The sequence below is a fragment of the Eubalaena glacialis genome, chromosome 7, assembly GCF_028564815.1.
Source record: "Eubalaena glacialis isolate mEubGla1 chromosome 7, mEubGla1.1.hap2.+ XY, whole genome shotgun sequence".
Lineage (NCBI taxonomy): Eukaryota > Metazoa > Chordata > Mammalia > Artiodactyla > Balaenidae > Eubalaena > Eubalaena glacialis.
Genome location: NC_083722.1, coordinates 120,869,208 through 120,891,853, shown reverse-complemented (window position 1 = coordinate 120,891,853; position 22,646 = coordinate 120,869,208).

The following is a 22,646-nucleotide window of genomic DNA, read 5'->3' as shown; positions in this document are numbered from 1 at the left end:
CTGTCCTGCATTTCTGGTTTTTACACGTTTTTCAGCATGGCCCTTTTGACCGATGGCAAGCGAGCCTTCTTTGTAGCGCTGATTTGCCTTTCCGGCTTGCCTGGTTGGCCAAAAAGGGCGTATGCGTTTTTCCCTGAATATATTCAGGGAAAAACGCATACGCCCTTTTTGGCCAAGGGCATCATTGTCAACGCTTTGCCGCTTTTCATGTGCTTTCAAGGCGAGTCGAGTCTGCCTCCTGAAACCTGTTTCCTGCAATTCTGCCTTGCTTTCCAATCCTCCTCGTTGCCTTCCCTCAATATATTTGTGGACGAGAGTTATCATGTATAACTCTGCAGGTTTGTGAGTTGCAGTGCCCCTGAGCTCCATTTGTCAACTCGCTTTTTTGGGAGCTGGCCGCCAAAGCGCAGGATTGCTTCAGGCCGTATTCTGGTTCCGGGGGGCAGGCTGAGCCTGTGGTTCATTCTTCTTCCTGATGGGAAAATAGAGTGACCTGTGCCTGTCCCAACACCTAGAGCTGGTCTCTCACTGGTTCCCCCTCTTCCCGTTCATCCTCAGGCCAAATTGCGACCTTTACGAAACAGGAGGTTAAAGGTGCTGATTCTCCAAGTAGGGAGATTGTTAGTCCAGCGGCTGGAATGGCGAACCCGAGCAGAAGGAGAGGAGAGATGAGGTGCGTTTGAGAAACCTTTCCCGATCACACGGCGTACCATCTTCTGGGTTTCCCATGCATGTTTTCGATGTAGGAAGATGCCCTTGAACCTGGAGATTTGGGACCCACGGCATGGGTACCACGCAGTATGACTTTAAAGGGTCTGCGTTTGCTCACCCAAGCCCACCAATCCTCTCAGCCCCAAGAGTGTCCAGCCTTATGTCTCATCCAGCTGTGGGTCTAGATATGGTCAATCCAGGTTGCATCAGAGCCCCTGAACGGATTTTGTAAGAATTTCTCTCTCTTTCACTGTCTTTGTTTTATGGGGTTTTTTTTTAAGTAATCTATTTTTATAATGGGGTTTAGCTGCTTTTCACTGCTGTGTTTATGCCGCTTTACACCCTCTTGATTCACTTCCAGAGAGAGATCAATACATAGGTTTTAAGACTCTTACTAGTCAGATGTATTCTTGGGCAGTGAATAGGGGCTGTTGAGTCCAGTTCACTGAGCAGGGAGTAGGTCTTGTCTATTACATATTTGGCTTGTGGAACGGTATCTGAGCTAATTTCAAACCCTTGTTTTATGCATCACCCCACCTCACCTTTCCCGTTAAGCAGCCATAGTGTGTTTTCTAAATGTGTGACTCTGTTCTGTTTTGTAATTCAGTTCAAGTGTAGCGATTTTGACATTCCCTCTCTCAGTGATATCTTAGGATAAGTGTCTTTTTCTCTGTGACTTATTTCACTGAGAGTCATCGTACCTAAATCCACTCATCCTGCTGCTACTAGCCTTATGACATTGATTTCATGGCTGAGTGATATTCCCTTGTGCCTAAGTACCACAACTTCTTTATCCATTTTTCGCTTTCCTGGGATATTGAAGGTGTACCGAAGTGGAGGTTCTTGGAAACAGAGCAGCCCTAAACTTTGGGGTGCCTGTGTCTTGTTGATTTTTAGGTTTCCCGATTTATACGCCCATGAGTGGAAGTGCCCTATGCTCTCTAAGCTGTGCTTATTACATGTTTCAGGACACACCGTACACTTCTCCAGAGTGGCTGTTGGCAATTTACAGCCCGCCCATCAGCGTAGCAAGGCTCCCATGTCTCCATGGCCTGTCCTGCATTTCTGGTTTTTACACGTTTTTCAGCATGGCCCTTTTGACCGATGGCAAGTGAGCCTTCTTTGTAGCGCTGATTTGCCTTTCCGGCTTGCCTGGTTGGCCAAAAAGGGCGTATGCGTTTTTCCCTGAATATATTCAGGGAAAAACGCATACGCCCTTTTTGGCCAAGGGCATCATTGTCAACGCTTTGCCGCTTTTCATGTGCTTTCAAGGCGAGTCGAGTCTGCCTCCTGAAACCTGTTTCCTGCAATTCTGCCTTGCTTTCCAATCCTCCTCGTTGCCTTCCCTCAATATATTTGTGGACGAGAGTTATCATGTATAACTCTGCAGGTTTGTGAGTTGCAGTGCCCCTGAGCTCCATTTGTCAACTCGCTTTTTTGGGAGCTGGCCGCCAAAGCGCAGGATTGCTTCAGGCCGTATTCTGGTTCCGGGGGGCAGGCTGAGCCTGTGGTTCATTCTTCTTCCTGATGGGAAAATAGAGTGACCTGTGCCTGTCCCAACACCTAGAGCTGGTCTCTCACTGGTTCCCCCTCTTCCCGTTCATCCTCAGGCCAAATTGCGACCTTTACGAAACAGGAGGTTAAAGGTGCTGATTCTCCAAGTAGGGAGATTGTTAGTCCAGCGGCTGGAATGGCGAACCCGAGCAGAAGGAGAGGAGAGATGAGGTGCGTTTGAGAAACCTTTCCCGATCACACGGCGTACCATCTTCTGGGTTTCCCATGCATGTTTTCGATGTAGGAAGATGCCCTTGAACCTGGAGATTTGGGACCCACGGCATGGGTACCACGCAGTATGACTTTAAAGGGTCTGCGTTTGCTCACCCAAGCCCACCAATCCTCTCAGCCCCAAGAGTGTCCAGCCTTATGTCTCATCCAGCTGTGGGTCTAGATATGGTCAATCCAGGTTGCATCAGAGCCCCTGAACGGATTTTGTAAGAATTTCTCTCTCTTTCACTGTCTTTGTTTTATGGGGTTTTTTTTTAAGTAATCTATTTTTATAATGGGGTTTAGCTGCTTTTCACTGCTGTGTTTATGCCGCTTTACACCCTCTTGATTCACTTCCAGAGAGAGATCAATACATAGGTTTTAAGACTCTTACTAGTCAGATGTATTCTTGGGCGGTGAATAGGGGCTGTTGAGTCCAGTTCACTGAGCAGGGAGTAGGTCTTGTCTATTACATATTTGGCTTGTGGAACGGTATCTGAGCTAATTTCAAACCCTTGTTTTATGCATCACCCCACCTCACCTTTCCCGTTAAGCAGCCATAGTGTGTTTTCTAAATGTGTGACTCTGTTCTGTTTTGTAATTCAGTTCAAGTGTAGCGATTTTGACATTCCCTCTCTCAGTGATATCTTAGGATAAGTGTCTTTTTCTCTGTGACTTATTTCACTGAGAGTCATCGTACCTAAATCCACTCATCCTGCTGCTACTAGCCTTATGACATTGATTTCATGGCTGAGTGATATTCCCTTGTGCCTAAGTACCACAACTTCTTTATCCATTTTTCGCTTTCCTGGGATATTGAAGGTGTACCGAAGTGGAGGTTCTTGGAAACAGAGCAGCCCTAAACTTTGGGGTGCCTGTGTCTTGTTGATTTTTAGGTTTCCCGATTTATACGCCCATGAGTGGAAGTGCCCTATGCTCTCTAAGCTGTGCTTATTACATGTTTCAGGACACACCGTACACTTCTCCAGAGTGGCTGTTGGCAATTTACAGCCCGCCCATCAGCGTAGCAAGGCTCCCATGTCTCCATGGCCTGTCCTGCATTTCTGGTTTTTACACGTTTTTCAGCATGGCCCTTTTGACCGATGGCAAGTGAGCCTTCTTTGTAGCGCTGATTTGCCTTTCCGGCTTGCCTGGTTGGCCAAAAAGGGCGTATGCGTTTTTCCCTGAATATATTCAGGGAAAAACGCATACGCCCTTTTTGGCCAAGGGCATCATTGTCAACGCTTTGCCGCTTTTCATGTGCTTTCAAGGCGAGTCGAGTCTGCCTCCTGAAACCTGTTTCCTGCAATTCTGCCTTGCTTTCCAATCCTCCTCGTTGCCTTCCCTCAATATATTTGTGGACGAGAGTTATCATGTATAACTCTGCAGGTTTGTGAGTTGCAGTGCCCCTGAGCTCCATTTGTCAACTCGCTTTTTTGGGAGCTGGCCGCCAAAGCGCAGGATTGCTTCGGGCCGTATTCTGGTTCCGGGGGGCAGGCTGAGCCTGTGGTTCATTCTTCTTCCTGATGGGAAAATAGAGTGACCTGTGCCTGTCCCAACACCTAGAGCTGGTCTCTCACTGGTTCCCCCTCTTCCCGTTCATCCTCAGGCCAAATTGCGACCTTTACGAAACAGGAGGTTAAAGGTGCTGATTCTCCAAGTAGGGAGATTGTTAGTCCAGCGGCTGGAATGGCGAACCCGAGCAGAAGGAGAGGAGAGATGAGGTGCGTTTGAGAAACCTTTCCCGATCACACGGCGTACCATCTTCTGGGTTTCCCATGCATGTTTTCGATGTAGGAAGATGCCCTTGAACCTGGAGATTTGGGACCCACGGCATGGGTACCACGCAGTATGACTTTAAAGGGTCTGCGTTTGCTCACCCAAGCCCACCAATCCTCTCAGCCCCAAGAGTGTCCAGCCTTATGTCTCATCCAGCTGTGGGTCTAGATATGGTCAATCCAGGTTGCATCAGAGCCCCTGAACGGATTTTGTAAGAATTTCTCTCTCTTTCACTGTCTTTGTTTTATGGGGTTTTTTTTTAAGTAATCTATTTTTATAATGGGGTTTAGCTGCTTTTCACTGCTGTGTTTATGCCGCTTTACACCCTCTTGATTCACTTCCAGAGAGAGATCAATACATAGGTTTTAAGACTCTTACTAGTCAGATGTATTCTTGGGCGGTGAATAGGGGCTGTTGAGTCCAGTTCACTGAGCAGGGAGTAGGTCTTGTCTATTACATATTTGGCTTGTGGAACGGTATCTGAGCTAATTTCAAACCCTTGTTTTATGCATCACCCCACCTCACCTTTCCCGTTAAGCAGCCATAGTGTGTTTTCTAAATGTGTGACTCTGTTCTGTTTTGTAATTCAGTTCAAGTGTAGCGATTTTGACATTCCCTCTCTCAGTGATATCTTAGGATAAGTGTCTTTTTCTCTGTGACTTTTTTCACTGAGAGTCATCGTACCTAAATCCACTCATCCTGCTGCTACTAGCCTTATGACATTGATTTCATGGCTGAGTGATATTCCATTGTGCCTAAGTACCACAACTTCTTTATCCATTTTTCGCTTTCCTGGGATATTGAAGGTGTACCGAAGTGGAGGTTCTTGGAAACAGAGCAGCCCTAAACTTTGGGGTGCCTGTGTCTTGTTGATTTTTAGGTTTCCCGATTTATACGCCCATGAGTGGAAGTGCCCTATGCTCTCTAAGCTGTGCTTATTACATGTTTCAGGACACACCGTACACTTCTCCAGAGTGGCTGTTGGCAATTTACAGCCCGCCCATCAGCGTAGCAAGGCTCCCATGTCTCCATGGCCTGTCCTGCATTTCTGGTTTTTACACGTTTTTCAGCATGGCCCTTTTGACCGATGGCAAGCGAGCCTTCTTTGTAGCGCTGATTTGCCTTTCCGGCTTGCCTGGTTGGCCAAAAAGGGCGTATGCGTTTTTCCCTGAATATATTCAGGGAAAAACGCATACGCCCTTTTTGGCCAAGGGCATCATTGTCAACGCTTTGCCGCTTTTCATGTGCTTTCAAGGCGAGTCGAGTCTGCCTCCTGAAACCTGTTTCCTGCAATTCTGCCTTGCTTTCCAATCCTCCTCGTTGCCTTCCCTCAATATATTTGTGGACGAGAGTTATCATTTATAACTCTGCAGGTTTGTGAGTTGCAGTGCCCCTGAGCTCCATTTGTCAACTGGCTTTTTTGGGAGCTGGCCGCCAAAGCGCAGGATTGCTTCGGGCCGTATTCTGGTTCCGGGGGGCAGGCTGAGCCTGTGGTTCATTCTTCTTCCTGATGGGAAAATAGAGTGACCTGTGCCTGTCCCAACACCTAGAGCTGGTCTCTCACTGGTTCCCCCTCTTCCCGTTCATCCTCAGGCCAAATTGCGACCTTTACGAAACAGGAGGTTAAAGGTGCTGATTCTCCAAGTAGGGAGATTGTTAGTCCAGCGGCTGGAATGGCGAACCCGAGCAGAAGGAGAGGAGAGATGAGGTGCGTTTGAGAAACCTTTCCCGATCACACGGCGTACCATCTTCTGGGTTTCCCATGCATGTTTTCGATGTAGGAAGATGCCCTTGAACCTGGAGATTTGGGACCCACGGCATGGGTACCACGCAGTATGACTTTAAAGGGTCTGCGTTTGCTCACCCAAGCCCACCAATCCTCTCAGCCCCAAGAGTGTCCAGCCTTATGTCTCATCCAGCTGTGGGTCTAGATATGGTCAATCCAGGTTGCATCAGAGCCCCTGAACGGATTTTGTAAGAATTTCTCTCTCTTTCACTGTCTTTGTTTTATGGGGTTTTTTTTTAAGTAATCTATTTTTATAATGGGGTTTAGCTGCTTTTCACTGCTGTGTTTATGCCGCTTTACACCCTCTTGATTCACTTCCAGAGAGAGATCAATACATAGGTTTTAAGACTCTTACTAGTCAGATGTATTCTTGGGCGGTGAATAGGGGCTGTTGAGTCCAGTTCACTGAGCAGGGAGTAGGTCTTGTCTATTACATATTTGGCTTGTGGAACGGTATCTGAGCTAATTTCAAACCCTTGTTTTATGCATCACCCCACCTCACCTTTCCCGTTAAGCAGCCATAGTGCGTTTTCTAAATGTGTGACTCTGTTCTGTTTTGTAATTCAGTTCAAGTGTAGCGATTTTGACATTCCCTCTCTCAGTGATATCTTAGGATAAGTGTCTTTTTCTCTGTGACTTTTTTCACTGAGAGTCATCGTACCTAAATCCACTCATCCTGCTGCTACTAGCCTTATGACATTGATTTCATGGCTGAGTGATATTCCCTTGTGCCTAAGTACCACAACTTCTTTATCCATTTTTCGCTTTCCTGGGATATTGAAGGTGTACCGAAGTGGAGGTTCTTGGAAACAGAGCAGCCCTAAACTTTGGGGTGCCTGTGTCTTGTTGATTTTTAGGTTTCCCGATTTATACGCCCATGAGTGGAAGTGCCCTATGCTCTCTAAGCTGTGCTTATTACATGTTTCAGGACACACCGTACACTTCTCCAGAGTGGCTGTTGGCAATTTACAGCCCGCCCATCAGCGTAGCAAGGCTCCCATGTCTCCATGGCCTGTCCTGCATTTCTGGTTTTTACACGTTTTTCAGCATGGCCCTTTTGACCGATGGCAAGTGAGCCTTCTTTGTAGCGCTGATTTGCCTTTCCGGCTTGCCTGGTTGGCCAAAAAGGGCGTATGCGTTTTTCCCTGAATATATTCAGGGAAAAACGCATACGCCCTTTTTGGCCAAGGGCATCATTGTCAACGCTTTGCCGCTTTTCATGTGCTTTCAAGGCGAGTCGAGTCTGCCTCCTGAAACCTGTTTCCTGCAATTCTGCCTTGCTTTCCAATCCTCCTCGTTGCCTTCCCTCAATATATTTGTGGACGAGAGTTATCATGTATAACTCTGCAGGTTTGTGAGTTGCAGTGCCCCTGAGCTCCATTTGTCAACTCGCTTTTTTGGGAGCTGGCCGCCAAAGCGCAGGATTGCTTCAGGCCGTATTCTGGTTCCGGGGGGCAGGCTGAGCCTGTGGTTCATTCTTCTTCCTGATGGGAAAATAGAGTGACCTGTGCCTGTCCCAACACCTAGAGCTGGTCTCTCACTGGTTCCCCCTCTTCCCGTTCATCCTCAGGCCAAATTGCGACCTTTACGAAACAGGAGGTTAAAGGTGCTGATTCTCCAAGTAGGGAGATTGTTAGTCCAGCGGCTGGAATGGCGAACCCGAGCAGAAGGAGAGGAGAGATGAGGTGCGTTTGAGAAACCTTTCCCGATCACACGGCGTACCATCTTCTGGGTTTCCCATGCATGTTTTCGATGTAGGAAGATGCCCTTGAACCTGGAGATTTGGGACCCACGGCATGGGTACCACGCAGTATGACTTTAAAGGGTCTGCGTTTGCTCACCCAAGCCCACCAATCCTCTCAGCCCCAAGAGTGTCCAGCCTTATGTCTCATCCAGCTGTGGGTCTAGATATGGTCAATCCAGGTTGCATCAGAGCCCCTGAACGGATTTTGTAAGAATTTCTCTCTCTTTCACTGTCTTTGTTTTATGGGGTTTTTTTTTAAGTAATCTATTTTTATAATGGGGTTTAGCTGCTTTTCACTGCTGTGTTTATGCCGCTTTACACCCTCTTGATTCACTTCCAGAGAGAGATCAATACATAGGTTTTAAGACTCTTACTAGTCAGATGTATTCTTGGGCGGTGAATAGGGGCTGTTGAGTCCAGTTCACTGAGCAGGGAGTAGGTCTTGTCTATTACATATTTGGCTTGTGGAACGGTATCTGAGCTAATTTCAAACCCTTGTTTTATGCATCACCCCACCTCACCTTTCCCGTTAAGCAGCCATAGTGTGTTTTCTAAATGTGTGACTCTGTTCTGTTTTGTAATTCAGTTCAAGTGTAGCGATTTTGACATTCCCTCTCTCAGTGATATCTTAGGATAAGTGTCTTTTTCTCTGTGACTTATTTCACTGAGAGTCATCGTACCTAAATCCACTCATCCTGCTGCTACTAGCCTTATGACATTGATTTCATGGCTGAGTGATATTCCCTTGTGCCTAAGTACCACAACTTCTTTATCCATTTTTCGCTTTCCTGGGATATTGAAGGTGTACCGAAGTGGAGGTTCTTGGAAACAGAGCAGCCCTAAACTTTGGGGTGCCTGTGTCTTGTTGATTTTTAGGTTTCCCGATTTATACGCCCATGAGTGGAAGTGCCCTATGCTCTCTAAGCTGTGCTTATTACATGTTTCAGGACACACCGTACACTTCTCCAGAGTGGCTGTTGGCAATTTACAGCCCGCCCATCAGCGTAGCAAGGCTCCCATGTCTCCATGGCCTGTCCTGCATTTCTGGTTTTTACACGTTTTTCAGCATGGCCCTTTTGACCGATGGCAAGTGAGCCTTCTTTGTAGCGCTGATTTGCCTTTCCGGCTTGCCTGGTTGGCCAAAAAGGGCGTATGCGTTTTTCCCTGAATATATTCAGGGAAAAACGCATACGCCCTTTTTGGCCAAGGGCATCATTGTCAACGCTTTGCCGCTTTTCATGTGCTTTCAAGGCGAGTCGAGTCTGCCTCCTGAAACCTGTTTCCTGCAATTCTGCCTTGCTTTCCAATCCTCCTCGTTGCCTTCCCTCAATATATTTGTGGACGAGAGTTATCATGTATAACTCTGCAGGTTTGTGAGTTGCAGTGCCCCTGAGCTCCATTTGTCAACTCGCTTTTTTGGGAGCTGGCCGCCAAAGCGCAGGATTGCTTCGGGCCGTATTCTGGTTCCGGGGGGCAGGCTGAGCCTGTGGTTCATTCTTCTTCCTGATGGGAAAATAGAGTGACCTGTGCCTGTCCCAACACCTAGAGCTGGTCTCTCACTGGTTCCCCCTCTTCCCGTTCATCCTCAGGCCAAATTGCGACCTTTACGAAACAGGAGGTTAAAGGTGCTGATTCTCCAAGTAGGGAGATTGTTAGTCCAGCGGCTGGAATGGCGAACCCGAGCAGAAGGAGAGGAGAGATGAGGTGCGTTTGAGAAACCTTTCCCGATCACACGGCGTACCATCTTCTGGGTTTCCCATGCATGTTTTCGATGTAGGAAGATGCCCTTGAACCTGGAGATTTGGGACCCACGGCATGGGTACCACGCAGTATGACTTTAAAGGGTCTGCGTTTGCTCACCCAAGCCCACCAATCCTCTCAGCCCCAAGAGTGTCCAGCCTTATGTCTCATCCAGCTGTGGGTCTAGATATGGTCAATCCAGGTTGCATCAGAGCCCCTGAACGGATTTTGTAAGAATTTCTCTCTCTTTCACTGTCTTTGTTTTATGGGGTTTTTTTTTAAGTAATCTATTTTTATAATGGGGTTTAGCTGCTTTTCACTGCTGTGTTTATGCCGCTTTACACCCTCTTGATTCACTTCCAGAGAGAGATCAATACATAGGTTTTAAGACTCTTACTAGTCAGATGTATTCTTGGGCGGTGAATAGGGGCTGTTGAGTCCAGTTCACTGAGCAGGGAGTAGGTCTTGTCTATTACATATTTGGCTTGTGGAACGGTATCTGAGCTAATTTCAAACCCTTGTTTTATGCATCACCCCACCTCACCTTTCCCGTTAAGCAGCCATAGTGTGTTTTCTAAATGTGTGACTCTGTTCTGTTTTGTAATTCAGTTCAAGTGTAGCGATTTTGACATTCCCTCTCTCAGTGATATCTTAGGATAAGTGTCTTTTTCTCTGTGACTTTTTTCACTGAGAGTCATCGTACCTAAATCCACTCATCCTGCTGCTACTAGCCTTATGACATTGATTTCATGGCTGAGTGATATTCCATTGTGCCTAAGTACCACAACTTCTTTATCCATTTTTCGCTTTCCTGGGATATTGAAGGTGTACCGAAGTGGAGGTTCTTGGAAACAGAGCAGCCCTAAACTTTGGGGTGCCTGTGTCTTGTTGATTTTTAGGTTTCCCGATTTATACGCCCATGAGTGGAAGTGCCCTATGCTCTCTAAGCTGTGCTTATTACATGTTTCAGGACACACCGTACACTTCTCCAGAGTGGCTGTTGGCAATTTACAGCCCGCCCATCAGCGTAGCAAGGCTCCCATGTCTCCATGGCCTGTCCTGCATTTCTGGTTTTTACACGTTTTTCAGCATGGCCCTTTTGACCGATGGCAAGCGAGCCTTCTTTGTAGCGCTGATTTGCCTTTCCGGCTTGCCTGGTTGGCCAAAAAGGGCGTATGCGTTTTTCCCTGAATATATTCAGGGAAAAACGCATACGCCCTTTTTGGCCAAGGGCATCATTGTCAACGCTTTGCCGCTTTTCATGTGCTTTCAAGGCGAGTCGAGTCTGCCTCCTGAAACCTGTTTCCTGCAATTCTGCCTTGCTTTCCAATCCTCCTCGTTGCCTTCCCTCAATATATTTGTGGACGAGAGTTATCATTTATAACTCTGCAGGTTTGTGAGTTGCAGTGCCCCTGAGCTCCATTTGTCAACTGGCTTTTTTGGGAGCTGGCCGCCAAAGCGCAGGATTGCTTCGGGCCGTATTCTGGTTCCGGGGGGCAGGCTGAGCCTGTGGTTCATTCTTCTTCCTGATGGGAAAATAGAGTGACCTGTGCCTGTCCCAACACCTAGAGCTGGTCTCTCACTGGTTCCCCCTCTTCCCGTTCATCCTCAGGCCAAATTGCGACCTTTACGAAACAGGAGGTTAAAGGTGCTGATTCTCCAAGTAGGGAGATTGTTAGTCCAGCGGCTGGAATGGCGAACCCGAGCAGAAGGAGAGGAGAGATGAGGTGCGTTTGAGAAACCTTTCCCGATCACACGGCGTACCATCTTCTGGGTTTCCCATGCATGTTTTCGATGTAGGAAGATGCCCTTGAACCTGGAGATTTGGGACCCACGGCATGGGTACCACGCAGTATGACTTTAAAGGGTCTGCGTTTGCTCACCCAAGCCCACCAATCCTCTCAGCCCCAAGAGTGTCCAGCCTTATGTCTCATCCAGCTGTGGGTCTAGATATGGTCAATCCAGGTTGCATCAGAGCCCCTGAACGGATTTTGTAAGAATTTCTCTCTCTTTCACTGTCTTTGTTTTATGGGGTTTTTTTTTAAGTAATCTATTTTTATAATGGGGTTTAGCTGCTTTTCACTGCTGTGTTTATGCCGCTTTACACCCTCTTGATTCACTTCCAGAGAGAGATCAATACATAGGTTTTAAGACTCTTACTAGTCAGATGTATTCTTGGGCGGTGAATAGGGGCTGTTGAGTCCAGTTCACTGAGCAGGGAGTAGGTCTTGTCTATTACATATTTGGCTTGTGGAACGGTATCTGAGCTAATTTCAAACCCTTGTTTTATGCATCACCCCACCTCACCTTTCCCGTTAAGCAGCCATAGTGCGTTTTCTAAATGTGTGACTCTGTTCTGTTTTGTAATTCAGTTCAAGTGTAGCGATTTTGACATTCCCTCTCTCAGTGATATCTTAGGATAAGTGTCTTTTTCTCTGTGACTTTTTTCACTGAGAGTCATCGTACCTAAATCCACTCATCCTGCTGCTACTAGCCTTATGACATTGATTTCATGGCTGAGTGATATTCCCTTGTGCCTAAGTACCACAACTTCTTTATCCATTTTTCGCTTTCCTGGGATATTGAAGGTGTACCGAAGTGGAGGTTCTTGGAAACAGAGCAGCCCTAAACTTTGGGGTGCCTGTGTCTTGTTGATTTTTAGGTTTCCCGATTTATACGCCCATGAGTGGAAGTGCCCTATGCTCTCTAAGCTGTGCTTATTACATGTTTCAGGACACACCGTACACTTCTCCAGAGTGGCTGTTGGCAATTTACAGCCCGCCCATCAGCGTAGCAAGGCTCCCATGTCTCCATGGCCTGTCCTGCATTTCTGGTTTTTACACTTTTTTCAGCATGGCCCTTTTGACCGATGGCAAGCGAGACTTCTTTGTAGCGCTGATTTGCCTTTCCGGCTTGCCTGGTTGGCCAAAAAGGGCGTATGCGTTTTTCCCTGAATATATTCAGGGAAAAACGCATACGCCCTTTTTGGCCAAGGGCATCATTGTCAACGCTTTGCCGCTTTTCATGTGCTTTCAAGGCGAGTCGAGTCTGCCTCCTGAAACCTGTTTCCTGCAATTCTGCCTTGCTTTCCAATCCTCCTCGTTGCCTTCCCTCAATATATTTGTGGACGAGAGTTATCATTTATAACTCTGCAGGTTTGTGAGTTGCAGTGCCCCTGAGCTCCATTTGTCAACTCGCTTTTTTGGGAGCTGGCCGCCAAAGCGCAGGATTGCTTCAGGCCGTATTCTGGTTCCGGGGGGCAGGCTGAGCCTGTGGTTCATTCTTCTTCCTGATGGGAAAATAGAGTGACCTGTGCCTGTCCCAACACCTAGAGCTGGTCTCTCACTGGTTCCCCCTCTTCCCGTTCATCCTCAGGCCAAATTGCGACCTTTACGAAACAGGAGGTTAAAGGTGCTGATTCTCCAAGTAGGGAGATTGTTAGTCGAGCGGCTGGAATGGCGAACCCGAGCAGAAGGAGAGGAGAGATGAGGTGCGTTTGAGAAACCTTTCCCGATCACACGGCGTACCATCTTCTGGGTTTCCCATGCATGTTTTCGATGTAGGAAGATGCCCTTGAACCTGGAGATTTGGGACCCACGGCATGGGTACCACGCAGTATGACTTTAAAGGGTCTGCGTTTGCTCACCCAAGCCCACCAATCCTCTCAGCCCCAAGAGTGTCCAGCCTTATGTCTCATCCAGCTGTGGGTCTAGATATGGTCAATCCAGGTTGCATCAGAGCCCCTGAACGGATTTTGTAAGAATTTCTCTCTCTTTCACTGTCTTTGTTTTATGGGGTTTTTTTTTAAGTAATCTATTTTTATAATGGGGTTTAGCTGCTTTTCACTGCTGTGTTTATGCCGCTTTACACCCTCTTGATTCACTTCCAGAGAGAGATCAATACATAGGTTTTAAGACTCTTACTAGTCAGATGTATTCTTGGGCGGTGAATAGGGGCTGTTGAGTCCAGTTCACTGAGCAGGGAGTAGGTCTTGTCTATTACATATTTGGCTTGTGGAACGGTATCTGAGCTAATTTCAAACCCTTGTTTTATGCATCACCCCACCTCACCTTTCCCGTTAAGCAGCCATAGTGTGTTTTCTAAATGTGTGACTCTGTTCTGTTTTGTAATTCAGTTCAAGTGTAGCGATTTTGACATTCCCTCTCTCAGTGATATCTTAGGATAAGTGTCTTTTTCTCTGTGACTTATTTCACTGAGAGTCATCGTACCTAAATCCACTCATCCTGCTGCTACTAGCCTTATGACATTGATTTCATGGCTGAGTGATATTCCCTTGTGCCTAAGTACCACAACTTCTTTATCCATTTTTCGCTTTCCTGGGATATTGAAGGTGTACCGAAGTGGAGGTTCTTGGAAACAGAGCAGCCCTAAACTTTGGGGTGCCTGTGTCTTGTTGATTTTTAGGTTTCCCGATTTATACGCCCATGAGTGGAAGTGCCCTATGCTCTCGAAGCTGTGCTTATTACATGTTTCAGGACACACCGTACACTTCTCCAGAGTGGCTGTTGGCAATTTACAGCCCGCCCATCAGCGTAGCAAGGCTCCCATGTCTCCATGGCCTGTCCTGCATTTCTGGTTTTTACACGTTTTTCAGCATGGCCCTTTTGACCGATGGCAAGTGAGCCTTCTTTGTAGCGCTGATTTGCCTTTCCGGCTTGCCTGGTTGGCCAAAAAGGGCGTATGCGTTTTTCCCTGAATATATTCAGGGAAAAACGCATACGCCCTTTTTGGCCAAGGGCATCATTGTCAACGCTTTGCCGCTTTTCATGTGCTTTCAAGGCGAGTCGAGTCTGCCTCCTGAAACCTGTTTCCTGCAATTCTGCCTTGCTTTCCAATCCTCCTCGTTGCCTTCCCTCAATATATTTGTGGACGAGAGTTATCATGTATAACTCTGCAGGTTTGTGAGTTGCAGTGCCCCTGAGCTCCATTTGTCAACTCGCTTTTTTGGGAGCTGGCCGCCAAAGCGCAGGATTGCTTCAGGCCGTATTCTGGTTCCGGGGGGCAGGCTGAGCCTGTGGTTCATTCTTCTTCCTGATGGGAAAATAGAGTGACCTGTGCCTGTCCCAACACCTAGAGCTGGTCTCTCACTGGTTCCCCCTCTTCCCGTTCATCCTCAGGCCAAATTGCGACCTTTACGAAACAGGAGGTTAAAGGTGCTGATTCTCCAAGTAGGGAGATTGTTAGTCCAGCGGCTGGAATGGCGAACCCGAGCAGAAGGAGAGGAGAGATGAGGTGCGTTTGAGAAACCTTTCCCGATCACACGGCGTACCATCTTCTGGGTTTCCCATGCATGTTTTCGATGTAGGAAGATGCCCTTGAACCTGGAGATTTGGGACCCACGGCATGGGTACCACGCAGTATGACTTTAAAGGGTCTGCGTTTGCTCACCCAAGCCCACCAATCCTCTCAGCCCCAAGAGTGTCCAGCCTTATGTCTCATCCAGCTGTGGGTCTAGATATGGTCAATCCAGGTTGCATCAGAGCCCCTGAACGGATTTTGTAAGAATTTCTCTCTCTTTCACTGTCTTTGTTTTATGGGGTTTTTTTTAAAGTAATCTATTTTTATAATGGGGTTTAGCTGCTTTTCACTGCTGTGTTTATGCCGCTTTACACCCTCTTGATTCACTTCCAGAGAGAGATCAATACATAGGTTTTAAGACTCTTACTAGTCAGATGTATTCTTGGGCGGTGAATAGGGGCTGTTGAGTCCAGTTCACTGAGCAGGGAGTAGGTCTTGTCTATTACATATTTGGCTTGTGGAACGGTATCTGAGCTAATTTCAAACCCTTGTTTTATGCATCACCCCACCTCACCTTTCCCGTTAAGCAGCCATAGTGTGTTTTCTAAATGTGTGACTCTGTTCTGTTTTGTAATTCAGTTCAAGTGTAGCGATTTTGACATTCCCTCTCTCAGTGATATCTTAGGATAAGTGTCTTTTTCTCTGTGACTTTTTTCACTGAGAGTCATCGTACCTAAATCCACTCATCCTGCTGCTACTAGCCTTATGACATTGATTTCATGGCTGAGTGATATTCCCTTGTGCCTAAGTACCACAACTTCTTTATCCATTTTTCGCTTTCCTGGGATATTGAAGGTGTACCGAAGTGGAGGTTCTTGGAAACAGAGCAGCCCTAAACTTTGGGGTGCCTGTGTCTTGTTGATTTTTAGGTTTCCCGATTTATACGCCCATGAGTGGAAGTGCCCTATGCTCTCTAAGCTGTGCTTATTACATGTTTCAGGACACACCGTACACTTCTCCAGAGTGGCTGTTGGCAATTTACAGCCCGCCCATCAGCGTAGCAAGGCTCCCATGTCTCCATGGCCTGTCCTGCATTTCTGGTTTTTACACGTTTTTCAGCATGGCCCTTTTGACCGATGGCAAGTGAGCCTTCTTTGTAGCGCTGATTTGCCTTTCCGGCTTGCCTGGTTGGCCAAAAAGGGCGTATGCGTTTTTCCCTGAATATATTCAGGGAAAAACGCATACGCCCTTTTTGGCCAAGGGCATCATTGTCAACGCTTTGCCGCTTTTCATGTGCTTTCAAGGCGAGTCGAGTCTGCCTCCTGAAACCTGTTTCCTGCAATTCTGCCTTGCTTTCCAATCCTCCTCGTTGCCTTCCCTCAATATATTTGTGGACGAGAGTTATCATGTATAACTCTGCAGGTTTGTGAGTTGCAGTGCCCCTGAGCTCCATTTGTCAACTCGCTTTTTTGGGAGCTGGCCGCCAAAGCGCAGGATTGCTTCAGGCCGTATTCTGGTTCCGGGGGGCAGGCTGAGCCTGTGGTTCATTCTTCTTCCTGATGGGAAAATAGAGTGACCTGTGCCTGTCCCAACACCTAGAGCTGGTCTCTCACTGGTTCCCCCTCTTCCCGTTCATCCTCAGGCCAAATTGCGACCTTTACGAAACAGGAGGTTAAAGGTGCTGATTCTCCAAGTAGGGAGATTGTTAGTCCAGCGGCTGGAATGGCGAACCCGAGCAGAAGGAGAGGAGAGATGAGGTGCGTTTGAGAAACCTTTCCCGATCACACGGCGTACCATCTTCTGGGTTTCCCATGCATGTTTTCGATGTAGGAAGATGCCCTTGAACCTGGAGATTTGGGACCCACGGCATGGGTACCACGCAGTATGACTTTAAAGGGTCTGCGTTTGCTCACCCAAGCCCACCAATCCTCTCAGCCCCAAGAGTGTCCAGCCTTATGTCTCATCCAGCTGTGGGTCTAGATATGGTCAATCCAGGTTGCATCAGAGCCCCTGAACGGATTTTGTAAGAATTTCTCTCTCTTTCACTGTCTTTGTTTTATGGGGTTTTTTTTTAAGTAATCTATTTTTATAATGGGGTTTAGCTGCTTTTCACTGCTGTGTTTATGCCGCTTTACACCCTCTTGATTCACTTCCAGAGAGAGATCAATACATAGGTTTTAAGACTCTTACTAGTCAGATGTATTCTTGGGCGGTGAATAGGGGCTGTTGAGTCCAGTTCACTGAGCAGGGAGTAGGTCTTGTCTATTACATATTTGGCTTGTGGAACGGTATCTGAGCTAATTTCAAACCCTTGTTTTATGCATCACCCCACCTCACCTTTCCCGTTAAGCAGCCATAGTGTGTTTTCTAAATGTGTGACTCTGTTCTGTTTTGTAATTCAGTTCAAGTGTAGCGATTTTGACATTCCCTCTCTCAGTGATATCTTAGGATAAGTGTCTTTTTCTCTGTGACTTTTTTCACTGAGAGTCATCGTACCTAAATCCACTCATCCTGCTGCTACTAGCCTTATGACATTGATTTCATGGCTGAGTGATATTCCATTGTGCCTAAGTACCACAACTTCTTTATCCATTTTTCGCTTTCCTGGGATATTGAAGGTGTACCGAAGTGGAGGTTCTTGGAAACAGAGCAGCCCTAAACTTTGGGGTGCCTGTGTCTTGTTGATTTTTAGGTTTCCCGATTTATACGCCCATGAGTGGAAGTGCCCTATGCTCTCTAAGCTGTGCTTATTACATGTTTCAGGACACACCGTACACTTCTCCAGAGTGGCTGTTGGCAATTTACAGCCCGCCCATCAGCGTAGCAAGGCTCCCATGTCTCCATGGCCTGTCCTGCATTTCTGGTTTTTACACTTTTTTCAGCATGGCCCTTTTGACCGATGGCAAGCGAGACTTCTTTGTAGCGCTGATTTGCCTTTCCGGCTTGCCTGGTTGGCCAAAAAGGGCGTATGCGTTTTTCCCTGAATATATTCAGGGAAAAACGCATACGCCCTTTTTGGCCAAGGGCATCATTGTCAACGCTTTGCCGCTTTTCATGTGCTTTCAAGGCGAGTCGAGTCTGCCTCCTGAAACCTGTTTCCTGCAATTCTGCCTTGCTTTCCAATCCTCCTCGTTGCCTTCCCTCAATATATTTGTGGACGAGAGTTATCATTTATAACTCTGCAGGTTTTTGAGTTGCAGTGCCCCTGAGCTCCATTTGTCAACTGGCTTTTTTGGGAGCTGGCCGCCAAAGCGCAGGATTGCTTCAGGCCGTATTCTGGTTCCGGGGGGCAGGCTGAGCCTGTGGTTCATTCTTCTTCCTTATGGGAAAATAGAGTGACCTGTGCCAGTCCCAACACCTAGAGCTGGTCTCTCACTGGTTCCCCCTCTTCCCGTTCATCCTCAGGCCAAATTGCGACCTTTACGAAACAGGAGGTTAAAGGTGCTGATTCTCCAAGTAGGGAGATTGTTAGTCCAGCGGCTGGAATGGCGAACCCGAGCAGAAGGAGAGGAGAGATGAGGTGCGTTTGAGAAACCTTTCCCGATCACACGGCGTACCATCTTCTGGGTTTCCCATGCATGTTTTCGATGTAGGAAGATGCCCTTGAACCTGGAGATTTGGGACCCACGGCATGGGTACCACGCAGTATGACTTTAAAGGGTCTGCGTTTGCTCACCCAAGCCCACCAATCCTCTCAGCCCCAAGAGTGTCCAGCCTTATGTCTCATCCAGCTGTGGGTCTAGATATGGTCAATCCAGGTTGCATCAGAGCCCCTGAACGGATTTTGTAAGAATTTCTCTCTCTTTCACTGTCTTTGTTTTATGGGGTTTTTTTTTAAGTAATCTATTTTTATAATGGGGTTTAGCTGCTTTTCACTGCTGTGTTTATGCCGCTTTACACCCTCTTGATTCACTTCCAGAGAGAGATCAATACATAGGTTTTAAGACTCTTACTAGTCAGATGTATTCTTGGGCGGTGAATAGGGGCTGTTGAGTCCAGTTCACTGAGCAGGGAGTAGGTCTTGTCTATTACATATTTGGCTTGTGGAACGGTATCTGAGCTAATTTCAAACCCTTGTTTTATGCATCACCCCACCTCACCTTTCCCGTTAAGCAGCCATAGTGCGTTTTCTAAATGTGTGACTCTGTTCTGTTTTGTAATTCAGTTCAAGTGTAGCGATTTTGACATTCCCTCTCTCAGTGATATCTTAGGATAAGTGTCTTTTTCTCTGTGACTTTTTTCACTGAGAGTCATCGTACCTAAATCCACTCATCCTGCTGCTACTAGCCTTATGACATTGATTTCATGGCTGAGTGATATTCCCTTGTGCCTAAGTACCACAACTTCTTTATCCATTTTTCGCTTTCCTGGGATATTGAAGGTGTACCGAAGTGGAGGTTCTTGGAAACAGAGCAGCCCTAAACTTTGGGGTGCCTGTGTCTTGTTGATTTTTAGGTTTCCCGATTTATACGCCCATGAGTGGAAGTGCCCTATGCTCTCTAAGCTGTGCTTATTACATGTTTCAGGACACACCGTACACTTCTCCAGAGTGGCTGTTGGCAATTTACAGCCCGCCCATCAGCGTAGCAAGGCTCCCATGTCTCCATGGCCTGTCCTGCATTTCTGGTTTTTACACTTTTTTCAGCATGGCCCTTTTGACCGATGGCAAGCGAGACTTCTTTGTAGCGCTGATTTGCCTTTCGGGCTTGCCTGGTTGGCCAAAAAGGGCGTATGCGTTTTTCCCTGAATATATTCAGGGAAAAACGCATACGCCCTTTTTGGCCAAGGGCATCATTGTCAACGCTTTGCCGCTTTTCATGTGCTTTCAAGGCGAGTCGAGTCTGCCTCCTGAAACCTGTTTCCTGCAATTCTGCCTTGCTTTCCAATCCTCCTCGTTGCCTTCCCTCAATATATTTGTGGACGAGAGTTATCATTTATAACTCTGCAGGTTTTTGAGTTGCAGTGCCCCTGAGCTCCATTTGTCAACTCGCTTTTTTGGGAGCTGGCCGCCAAAGCGCAGGATTGCTTCAGGCCGTATTCTGGTTCCGGGGGGCAGGCTGAGCCTGTGGTTCATTCTTCTTCCTTATGGGAAAATAGAGTGACCTGTGCCTGTCCCAACACCTAGAGCTGGTCTCTCACTGGTTCCCCCTCTTCCCGTTCATCCTCAGGCCAAATTGCGACCTTTACGAAACAGGAGGTTAAAGGTGCTGATTCTCCAAGTAGGGAGATTGTTAGTCCAGCGGCTGGAATGGCGAACCCGAGCAGAAGGAGAGGAGAGATGAGGTGCGTTTGAGAAACCTTTCCCGATCACACGGCGTACCATCTTCTGGGTTTCCCATGCATGTTTTCGATGTAGGAAGATGCCCTTGAACCTGGAGATTTGGGACCCACGGCATGGGTACCACGCAGTATGACTTTAAAGGGTCTGCGTTTGCTCACCCAAGCCCACCAATCCTCTCAGCCCCAAGAGTGTCCAGCCTTATGTCTCATCCAGCTGTGGGTCTAGATATGGTCAATCCAGGTTGCATCAGAGCCCCTGAACGGATTTTGTAAGAATTTCTCTCTCTTTCACTGTCTTTGTTTTATGGGGTTTTTTTTTAAGTAATCTATTTTTATAATGGGGTTTAGCTGCTTTTCACTGCTGTGTTTATGCCGCTTTACACCCTCTTGATTCACTTCCAGAGAGAGATCAATACATAGGTTTTAAGACTCTTACTAGTCAGATGTATTCTTGGGCGGTGAATAGGGGCTGTTGAGTCCAGTTCACTGAGCAGGGAGTAGGTCTTGTCTATTACATATTTGGCTTGTGGAACGGTATCTGAGCTAATTTCAAACCCTTGTTTTATGCATCACCCCACCTCACCTTTCCCGTTAAGCAGCCATAGTGCGTTTTCTAAATGTGTGACTCTGTTCTGTTTTGTAATTCAGTTCAAGTGTAGCGATTTTGACATTCCCTCTCTCAGTGATATCTTAGGATAAGTGTCTTTTTCTCTGTGACTTTTTTCACTGAGAGTCATCGTACCTAAATCCACTCATCCTGCTGCTACTAGCCTTATGACATTGATTTCATGGCTGAGTGATATTCCCTTGTGCCTAAGTACCACAACTTCTTTATCCATTTTTCGCTTTCCTGGGATATTGAAGGTGTACCGAAGTGGAGGTTCTTGGAAACAGAGCAGCCCTAAACTTTGGGGTGCCTGTGTCTTGTTGATTTTTAGGTTTCCCGATTTATACGCCCATGAGTGGAAGTGCCCTATGCTCTCTAAGCTGTGCTTATTACATGTTTCAGGACACACCGTACACTTCTCCAGAGTGGCTGTTGGCAATTTACAGCCCGCCCATCAGCGTAGCAAGGCTCCCATGTCTCCATGGCCTGTCCTGCATTTCTGGTTTTTACACTTTTTTCAGCATGGCCCTTTTGACCGATGGCAAGCGAGACTTCTTTGTAGCGCTGATTTGCCTTTCGGGCTTGCCTGGTTGGCCAAAAAGGGCGTATGCGTTTTTCCCTGAATATATTCAGGGAAAAACGCATACGCCCTTTTTGGCCAAGGGCATCATTGTCAACGCTTTGCCGCTTTTCATGTGCTTTCAAGGCGAGTCGAGTCTGCCTCCTGAAACCTGTTTCCTGCAATTCTGCCTTGCTTTCCAATCCTCCTCGTTGCCTTCCCTCAATATATTTGTGGACGAGAGTTATCATTTATAACTCTGCAGGTTTTTGAGTTGCAGTGCCCCTGAGCTCCATTTGTCAACTCGCTTTTTTGGGAGCTGGCCGCCAAAGCGCAGGATTGCTTCAGGCCGTATTCTGGTTCCGGGGGGCAGGCTGAGCCTGTGGTTCATTCTTCTTCCTTATGGGAAAATAGAGTGACCTGTGCCTGTCCCAACACCTAGAGCTGGTCTCTCACTGGTTCCCCCTCTTCCCGTTCATCCTCAGGCCAAATTGCGACCTTTACGAAACAGGAGGTTAAAGGTGCTGATTCTCCAAGTAGGGAGATTGTTAGTCCAGCGGCTGGAATGGCGAACCCGAGCAGAAGGAGAGGAGAGATGAGGTGCGTTTGAGAAACCTTTCCCGATCACACGGCGTACCATCTTCTGGGTTTCCCATGCATGTTTTCGATGTAGGAAGATGCCCTTGAACCTGGAGATTTGGGACCCACGGCATGGGTACCACGCAGTATGACTTTAAAGGGTCTGCGTTTGCTCACCCAAGCCCACCAATCCTCTCAGCCCCAAGAGTGTCCAGCCTTATGTCTCATCCAGCTGTGGGTCTAGATATGGTCAATCCAGGTTGCATCAGAGCCCCTGAACGGATTTTGTAAGAATTTCTCTCTCTTTCACTGTCTTTGTTTTATGGGGTTTTTTTTTAAGTAATCTATTTTTATAATGGGGTTTAGCTGCTTTTCACTGCTGTGTTTATGCCGCTTTACACCCTCTTGATTCACTTCCAGAGAGAGATCAATACATAGGTTTTAAGACTCTTACTAGTCAGATGTATTCTTGGGCGGTGAATAGGGGCTGTTGAGTCCAGTTCACTGAGCAGGGAGTAGGTCTTGTCTATTACATATTTGGCTTGTGGAACGGTATCTGAGCTAATTTCAAACCCTTGTTTTATGCATCACCCCACCTCACCTTTCCCGTTAAGCAGCCATAGTGTGTTTTCTAAATGTGTGACTCTGTTCTGTTTTGTAATTCAGTTCAAGTGTAGCGATTTTGACATTCCCTCTCTCAGTGATATCTTAGGATAAGTGTCTTTTTCTCTGTGACTTTTTTCACTGAGAGTCATCGTACCTAAATCCACTCATCCTGCTGCTACTAGCCTTATGACATTGATTTCATGGCTGAGTGATATTCCCTTGTGCCTAAGTA